The sequence below is a fragment of the Bos mutus genome, chromosome 11 (genome assembly GCF_027580195.1).
Source record: "Bos mutus isolate GX-2022 chromosome 11, NWIPB_WYAK_1.1, whole genome shotgun sequence".
Taxonomy (NCBI): Eukaryota; Metazoa; Chordata; class Mammalia; order Artiodactyla; family Bovidae; genus Bos; species Bos mutus.
This window is the reverse complement of record NC_091627.1, coordinates 59587812-59596587: the sequence shown is the minus strand read 5'-3', so window position 1 is coordinate 59596587 and position 8776 is coordinate 59587812. Positions and strand designations below refer to the sequence as shown.

Sequence of the window (8776 nt, the reverse complement as noted above, 5' to 3'; positions counted from 1 at the left end):
CCAGTCAGAATGGCTGCAATCCAAAAGTCTATAAGCAATAAATGCTGGTGAGGGTGTGGAGAAAAGGGAACCCTCTTACACTGCTTGTGGGAATGCAAACTAGTACAGCCACTATGGAGAACAGTGTGGAGATTCCTTAAAAAACTGGAAATAGAACTGCCTTATGATCCAGCAATCCCACTGCTGGGCATACACACTGAGGAAACCAGAAGGGAAAGAGACACGTGTACCCCAATGTTCATCGCAGCACTGTTTATAATAGCCAGGACATGGAAGCAACCTAGATGTCCATCAGCAGATGAATGGATAAGAAAGCTGTGGTACATATACACAATGGAGTATTACTCAGCCATTAAAAAGAATACATTTGAATCAGTTCTAATGAGGTGGATGAAACTGGAGCCTATTATACAGAGTGAAGTAAGCCAGAAAGAAAAACACCAATACAGTATACTAACGCATATATATGGAATTTAAAAAGATGGTAACAATGACCCTGTATACGAGACAGCGAAAGAGACACTGATGTATAGAACAGTCTTTTGGACTCGGTGGGAGAGGGAGAGGGTGGGATGATTTGGGAGAATGGCATTGAAATATGTATAATATCATATATGAAACGAGTCGCCAGTCCAGGTTCGATGCACGATACTGGATGCTTGGGGCTGATGCACTGGGACGACCCAGAGGGATGGTATGGGGAGGGAGGAGGGAGGAGGGTTCAGGATGGGGAACACATGTATGCCTGTGGCGGATTCATTTCGATATATGGCAGAACCAATACAATATTGTAAAGTTAAAAAATAAAATTAAATTAAAAAAAAGAAAAAGAAAACAGTGGTGCTTATAAGAAGAACCCAGAGAGAAAACCCAGTATGTTCCTTATGGAATTACAAGGAGAAAGGGCCATCTGCCTGGTTTCCCAGGTTGTGTCTGTGCCACTGCACATGTCACAGGAAATGTGTGTGTGTGGCCAGGGCTTGAAAGCTTCCATCTTCAAGGGCTCAGTGATGTTCCTGTGCAGAGACCTAAAGTCATGTCACCTAGTCACTGTCAACTTTACTCAGCCAAGGAGAATCTCAAAGACACACTTGCTCCTGCATGTGGTCCAGCAGAGGCCATATGTTTGGACTGGGAAGGTGCTACCAACAGTGACAGGGAATGTCTTAAGAGTTCAAAACCCAGGAAATGCCGAGGAGATGGAGACCAACTTCCAGCATTTGGACAAGTATTAAGGACTTGAGAAAAGAAAAAGAAAAAGTCTGAATAAGTAGGTTTCTGTTTTCTGACCCAGCAAACCTAGCCTGCCTGCTGACTCAGACTTCAGCCAAGTCCCCTGTGACGGAAGTTACGTTATGGGGCCACAAACCTCAGGTGGATTTACTGTTTCCAGATGGGTTGGTCCACTTGAGCCAAGTCAGAGCTTCTGTCCACATGCAGTTTTGGAAAATGATATAAGAGCAAAATGTTGGGTAAACACTGGCTCAACAAGAAAGGAATGTTTTGACTTTGTTATTTCAAGTCATTTAATTCTCATTTTCCATTTTCCCCTGATGCTATACAAATATGAATTTTCCATTTTACATTTTGGTTATTGGTAACTTTTTCAGTGGCTGGATTTCCAAATTGTCCAACATTCATGGAGATTTATGCCATATTTTAATCAGAATCACTTTGGAGCTTAGAAAGTTGGTAACATATTGTCATAAAAACAAAAAATTCAAACAATAAATAAATACCTTGGGTTCACACAAGTGTCATTCCTAAATGTGGATCTGACTTCTGTTTCTAGTGATAGCTGAGTAGAATGTAAATGCTTCAAATACATCTTATTTTTAGAAATGCTCTTTTTACTTCTGAATGTATCATAGGCGTGCTAATCACATTCTCTGACATGGAGTGAATTGCATTAAATAATTTCAAGTCCACCTGGGCAGTAGAATACTGTTTCTGGTTAAGGGGGTAAAACTTATTAGAGGTCATCCTTTCCAGAATAATCTGTTTAGTAGCAAGTGCAATTAAAACTGGATTCTTAATTATAATAATTTAAGAAATGGTTTACATAGAGAATTTATAACACAAGCAAAGAATCGCTGGACTTCTGGAGGTATTTCTACATGTATTCACAGTTCAGTTCAGTCACTCAGTCATGTCCAACTCTTTGAGACCCCATGAACCTCAGCATACCAGGCTTCCCTGTCCATCACCAACTCCCATAGTCCACCCAAACCCATGTCCATTGAGTCGGTGATGCCATCCAACCATCTCATCCTCTGTCGTCCCCTTCTCCTCCTGCCCTCAATCTTTCCCAGCATCAGGGTCTTTTCAAATGAGTCAGCTTTTTGCATCAGGTGGCCAAAGTATTGGAGTTTCAGCTTCAACATCAGTCCTACCAATGAACACCCAGGATTGATCTCCTTTAGGATGGACTGGTTGGGTCTCCTTGCAGTCCAAGAGTCTTCTCCAACACCACAGTTCAAAAGCATCAATTCTTCAGTGCTCAGCTTTCTTTATAGTCCAACTTTCACATCCATACATGACCACTGGAAAAATCATAGCCTTGACTAGACGGACCTTTGTTGACAAAGTAGTGTTTCTGCTTTTTAACATGCTGTCTAGGTTGGTCATAACTTTCCTTCCAAGGAGTAAGCATCTTTTAATTTCATGGCTGCAGTCACCATCTGCAGTAATTGTGGAGCCCAGAAAAATAAAGTCAGCCACTGTTTCCACTGTTTCCCCATCTATTTGCCATGAAGTGATGGGACCAGATGCCATGGTCTTCGTTTTCTGAATGTTGAGCTTTAAGCCAACTTTTTCACTCTCCTCTTTCACTTTCATCAAGCAGGAACAGTTTTATCCCAAATGCAATTGACTTCTTGCTACCATCATCAATGAGGAGCCTGGATATGCTGAATGTATTTCTCTGAGCAGGAAACTCACTGGACCCTGAACAGTGTATAAAGACTCAGCTTCTCAGGAGCAGGATCAGCTGTGGTGTCCAGAAGATGAGCTGACGCCAGTATGGGCTCAAGAGGAAACGGCTTTGGAGCCTTGAGAAAGAAACCTTGAGGCCCTCAATCACAGGCACTGAGTCCTCTTCTTGGTAAACAGAGGTCAGGGCATCACTAGGACAGCCTCCCACAGCCTCTTCCTTCCTTCTGACTAAGGCAGCTTATGCCCCACAGTCCCTCCAGGAAAGGGCTGCCATGTCCCCCTGGAGCATCCACTGGTTTCCCTAGTATATTTCTTGTTGCTCAGCAGGCTGATCTCTGAGTGTCAGTTATGTCCAGATAGTTGATGTCTTTGATCAGCTCTCTGTGTCCTCATTGGCCCAGGAGGCAGGGCTGCTTGCACCACAGCTGAACTTACTGCACAGCCCTCTGCTTTTCTGGCCCCACTCAAATCTGGCAGATTCCATGTCACCTGGTCCATGAGCCAGACCAGCCCTCCTACGTGTGGACTATGTAGTGTCCAGAAGTCATAGAGGCTGTCAGACAATTCCTTCAAGAAAAAAAAAACACATATTCAACACGCTCAAAAGTGATATATATCCCAGTCCTATTTATGGGACACATGAGACCTCTCTTACCATTGGGGCAACTTTTCATGCAATTTGGTGTCAGCTGTTCATGTCCAGAAATATAATCTGGGCAGTATGTCCAACCAAGGGATGTACCACCACACAAAAACCAAAATATCACCAAGCAGCCCCAGAAAATTCCTAACTCATAGCAGGTGACTGCTTTGACACAATTTCTGAACTGGTGCTCCAGTTACAAGGGTTACACTGAAATTATCTATGCCTGTACCTACTGTTACCTGGTCCTTGTGTCAAAAGCACACCAAGGGGAAGTCAAGTCCACACACGTTGCATGTTTTGTTCAAAAGGCTTTCCTTATTTGCCTATCACCTTGAAGATTTTTTTAATTAATTTATTTATTTTAATTGAAGGCTAATTACTTTACAATTTTGTAGTGGTTTTTGCCATACATTGACATGAATTAGCCATGGGTATACATATGTTCCCCATCCTGAACCCTCCTCCCATTACCCTCCCCATTCCATCCCTCAGGGTCATCCCAGTGCACTAGCCCTGAGCAGCCTGTCTCATGCATCGAACCTGGACTGGCGATCTATTTCACATATGATAATATACATGTTTCAATGCTATTCTCTCAAATCATCCCACCCTCGCCTTCTCCCAGAGTCCAAAAGTCTGTTCTTCACATCTGTGTCTCTTTTACTGTCTCGCACATAGGGTCATCATTACCATCTTTCTAATATCCAAATACATGTATTGGTGTTTTTCTTTCTGGCTTACTTCACTCTGTATAACAGGCTCCAGTTTCATCCATCTCATTAGAACTGATTCAAATGCATTTTTTAAAATAGCTGAGTAATATTCCACTGTGTATATATACCACAGCTTTCTTATCCATTCATCAGCCGATGGACATCTAGGTTGCTTCCATGTCCTGGCTACTGTAAACAGTGCTGCAATGAACATTGGGGTACACATGTCTCTTTCAATTCTGGTTTCCTTGGTGTGTATGCCCAGCAGTGGGATTGCTGGGTCATATGGCAGTTTTTAGAACTGGACATGGAACAACAGACTGGTTCCAAATAGGAAAAGGAGTACGTCAAGGCTGTATATTGTCACCCTGCTTATTTAATTTATATGCAGAGTACATCATGACAAATGCTGGGCTGGAAGAAGCACAATCTGGAATCAAGATTGCCAGGAGAAATATCAATAACCTCAGATATGCAGATGACACCACCCTTATGGCAGAAAGTGAAGAGGAACTCAAAAGCCTCTTGATGAAAGTGAAAGAGGAGAGTGAAAAAGTTGGCTTAAAGCTCAACATTCAGAAAACTAAGATCATGGCATCTGGTCCCATCACTTCATGGCAAATAGATGGGGAAACAGTGGAAAGAGTGTCAGACTTTATTTTTTTTCAGCTCCAAAATCACTGCAGATGGTGATTGCAGCCATGAAATTAAAAGATGCTTACTCCTTGGAAGGAAAGTTATGACCAAATCAGATAGCATATTAAAAATCAGAGACATTACTTTGCCAACAAAGGTTCGTCTAGTCAAAGCTATGGTTTTTCCAGTGGTCTTGTATGGATGTGAGAGTTGGACTGCGAAGAAGGCTGAGGGCTGAAGAATTGATGCTTTTGAACTGTGGTGCTGGAGAAGACTCTTGAGATTCCCTTGGACTGCAAGGAGATCCAACCAGTCCATTCTAAAGATCAGTCCTGGGTGTTCTTGGGAAAGAATGATGCTAAAGCTGAAACTCCAGTACTTTGGCCACCTCATACTAAGAGTTGACTCATTGGAAAAGACTCTAATGCTGGGAGGGATTGGGGGCAGGAGGAGAAGGGGATGACAGAGGATGAGATGGCTGGATGGCATCACCGACTCGATGGACGTGAGTTTGGGTGAATGCTGGGAGTTGGTGATGGACAGGGAGGCCTGGCATGCTGCAATTCATGGTGTCACAAAGAGTCAGACACGACTGAGCAACTGAACTGAACTGAACTGATGGCAGTTCTATTTCCAGATTTTTAAGAAATCTCCACACTGTTCTCCACAGTGGCTGTACTAGTTTGCATTCCTACCAACAGTATAAGAGGGTTCCCTTTTCTCCACACCCTCTCCAGCATTTATTGTTTGTAGACTTTTTGATAGCAGCCATTCTGATTGGCATGAGATGGTACCTCATTGTGGTTTTGATTTGCATTTCTCTCAGAAGGCAATGGCAACCCACTCCAGTACTCTTGCCTGGAAAATCCCATGGATGGAGGAGCCTGGTAGGCTGCCATTCATGGGGTAGCTACAAGTCGGACATGACTGAGCAACTTCACTTTCACTTTTCACTTTCATGCATTGGAGAAGGCAATGGCAACCAACTCCAGTGTTCTTGCCTGGAGAATCCCAGGGACAGAGGAGCCTGGTGTGCTGCCGTCTGTGGGGTTGCACAGAGTCAGACACGACTGAGGTGACTTAGCAGCAGCAGCAGCAGATAATGAGTGATGTTGAGCATCTTTTCATGTGTTTGTTAGCCATCTGTATGTCTTTTTTGGAGAAATGTCTGTTTAGTTCTTTGGCCCATTTTTTGATTGGGTCGTTTATTTTTCTGGAATTGAGCTGCAGGAGCTGCTTGTATATTTTTGAGATTAGTCCTTTGTCAGTTGCTTCATTTGCTGTTATTTTCTCCCATTCTGAAGGCTGTGTTTTCACCTTGCTTATAGCTTCCTTCATTGTGCAAAACCTTTAAGTTTAATTAGGTCTCATTTGTTTATTTTTGCTTTTATTTCCATTACTCTGGGAGGTGGGTCATAGAGGATCCTGCTGTGATTTATGTCAGAGAGTGTTTTGCCTATGTTTTCCTCTAGGAGTTTTATAGTTTCTGGTCTTACATTTAGATCTTTAATCCGTTTTGAGTTTATTTTTATGTATGGTGTCAGAAAGTGTTCTAGTTTCATTCTTTTACAAGTGGTTGACCAGTTTTCCCAGCACCACTTGTTAAAGAGATTGTCTTTTCTACATTGTATATTCTTGCCTTCTTTGTCAAAGATAAGGTGTCCATAGGTGTGTGGATTTATCTCTGGGCTTTCTATTTTGTTCCATCGATCTATATTTTTGTCTTTGTGCCAGTACCATACTGTCTTGATGACTGTAGCTTTGTAGTATAGTTTGTAGTCAGGCAGGTTGATTCCTCCCATTCCATTCTTCTTTCTCAAGGTGCTTTGGCTATTTGAGGTTTTTTGTATTTCCATACAAGTTGTGATATTATTTGTTCTAGTTCTCTGAAAAGTACTGTTGGTAGCTTGATAGGGATTGCATTGAATCTATAGATTGCTTTGGGTAGTATACTCATTTTCACTATATTGATTCTTCCGATCCATGAACATGATATATTTCTCCATCTATTTGTGTCATCTTTGATTTCTTTCATTAGTGTTTTATAGTTTTCTATACACAGGTCTTTTGTTTCTTTAGGTAGATTTATTCCTAAGTATTTTATTCTTTTCGTTGCAATGATGAATGGAATTGTTTCCTTAATTTCTCTTTCTGTTTTCTCATTGTGAGTGTATAGGAAAGCAAGGGATTTCTGTGTGTTAATTTTATATCCTGAAACTTTACTATATTCATTAATTAGCTCTAGTAATTTTCTGGTGGAGTCTTTAGGGTTTTCTATGTAGAAGATCATGTCATCTGCAAACAGTGAGAGTTTCACTTCTTTTCCAATCTGGATTCCTTTTATTTCTTTTCTTCTCTGATTGCTGTGGCTAAAACTTCCAAAACTATGTTGAATGGTAGTGGTGAGAGTGGGCACCCTTGTCTTGTTCCTGACTTTAGGGGAAATGCTTTCAATTTTTCACCATTGAGGATAATGTTTGCTATGGGTTTATCATATATGGCTTTTATTATGTTTAGGTATGTTCCTTCTATGCCTGCTTTCTGGACGGTTTTTTCTCATAAATGGATGTTGAATTTTGTCAAAGGCTTTCTCTGCATCTATTGAGATAATCATTTGTTAATGTGGTGTATCATATTGATTGATTTGTGAACATTGAAGAATCCTTGCATTCCTGGGATAAAGCCCACTTGGTCATGATGTATGATCTTTTTAATAGTTGTTGGATTCTGTTTGATAGAATTTTGTTAAGGATTTTTTCATCTATGCTTATCAGTGATATTGACTTATAGTTTTCTTTTTTTTGTGGCATCTTTGTCTGGTTTTGGTATTAGGGTGATGGTGGCCTCATAGAATGAGTTTGGAAGTTTACCTTCCTCTGCAACTTTCTGGAGGAGTTTGAGTAAGATGGGTGTTAGCTCTTCTCTAAATTTTTGGTAAAATTCAGCTGGGAAGCCATCTGGTCCTGGGCTTTTGTTTGTTTGAAGATTTCTGATTACAGTTTCAATTGTGATGGGTCTGTTAAGATTTTCTATTTCTTCCTGATTCAGTTTTGGAAAGTTATACTTTTCTAAGAATTTGTCCATTTCTTCCAAGTTGTCCATTTTATTGGCATATAGTTGCTGATAGTAGTCTCTTATGATCCTTTGTAGTTCTGTGTTTTCTGTTGTGATTTTTCCATTTTCATTTCTAATTTTGTTGATTTGATTCTTCTCCCTTTTTTTCTTGATGAGTCTGGCTAATGGTTTGTCTATTTTATTTATCTTCTCAAAGAACCAGCTTTTATCTTCGTTGATTTTTGCTATGGTCTCCTTTGTTTCTTTTTCATTTATTTCTGCCATTACTTTTATGATTTCTTTCCTTCTACTAAAACTTGGTTCTTCATTTCTTCTTTTTCTAGTTGCTTAACTGTAGAGTTAGGTTATTTATTTGGTTTTTCTCTTGTTTCTTGAGATAAGTTTGTATTGCTATGAACCTTCCCCTTAGCACTGCTTTTACTGAATCCCATAGGTTTTGGGTTGTTGTGTGTTCATTTTCATTCATTTCTATGCATATTTTGATTTCTTTTGTGATTTCTTCTGTGATTTGTTTGTTATTCAGAAGCGTGTTGTTTAGCCCCCATATGTTTGTATTTTTCATAGTTTTGTTTTTTTTTTTTTTCCCCTGTAGTTGACATCTAATCTTACTGCATTGTGATCAGAAAAGATACCTGGAATGATTTCAATTTCTTTGAATTTACCAAGGCTAGATTTATGGCCCAGGGTGTGATCTATTCTGAAGAAGTTTCCATGTACACTTGAGAATAAGGTGAAATTCATTGTTTGGGGGTTAGATGTCCTATAGATATCA

At 40.4% G+C, this 8776-nt stretch overlaps 1 long non-coding RNA gene across 1 annotated transcript in view; it reads right to left on the bottom strand.

Annotated features, from left to right (window-relative positions):
• Positions 1-797: 797 nt before the first annotated feature.
• The window catches only part of LOC138989896 (uncharacterized), a 28108-nt gene continuing 20129 nt past the window's right edge, over positions 798-8776 (bottom strand). Inside the window, exon 3 of the long non-coding RNA XR_011466057.1 lies at positions 798-3501. This is a non-coding gene — a long non-coding RNA (uncharacterized lncRNA). The remainder of the gene's footprint in view (positions 3502-8776) is intronic.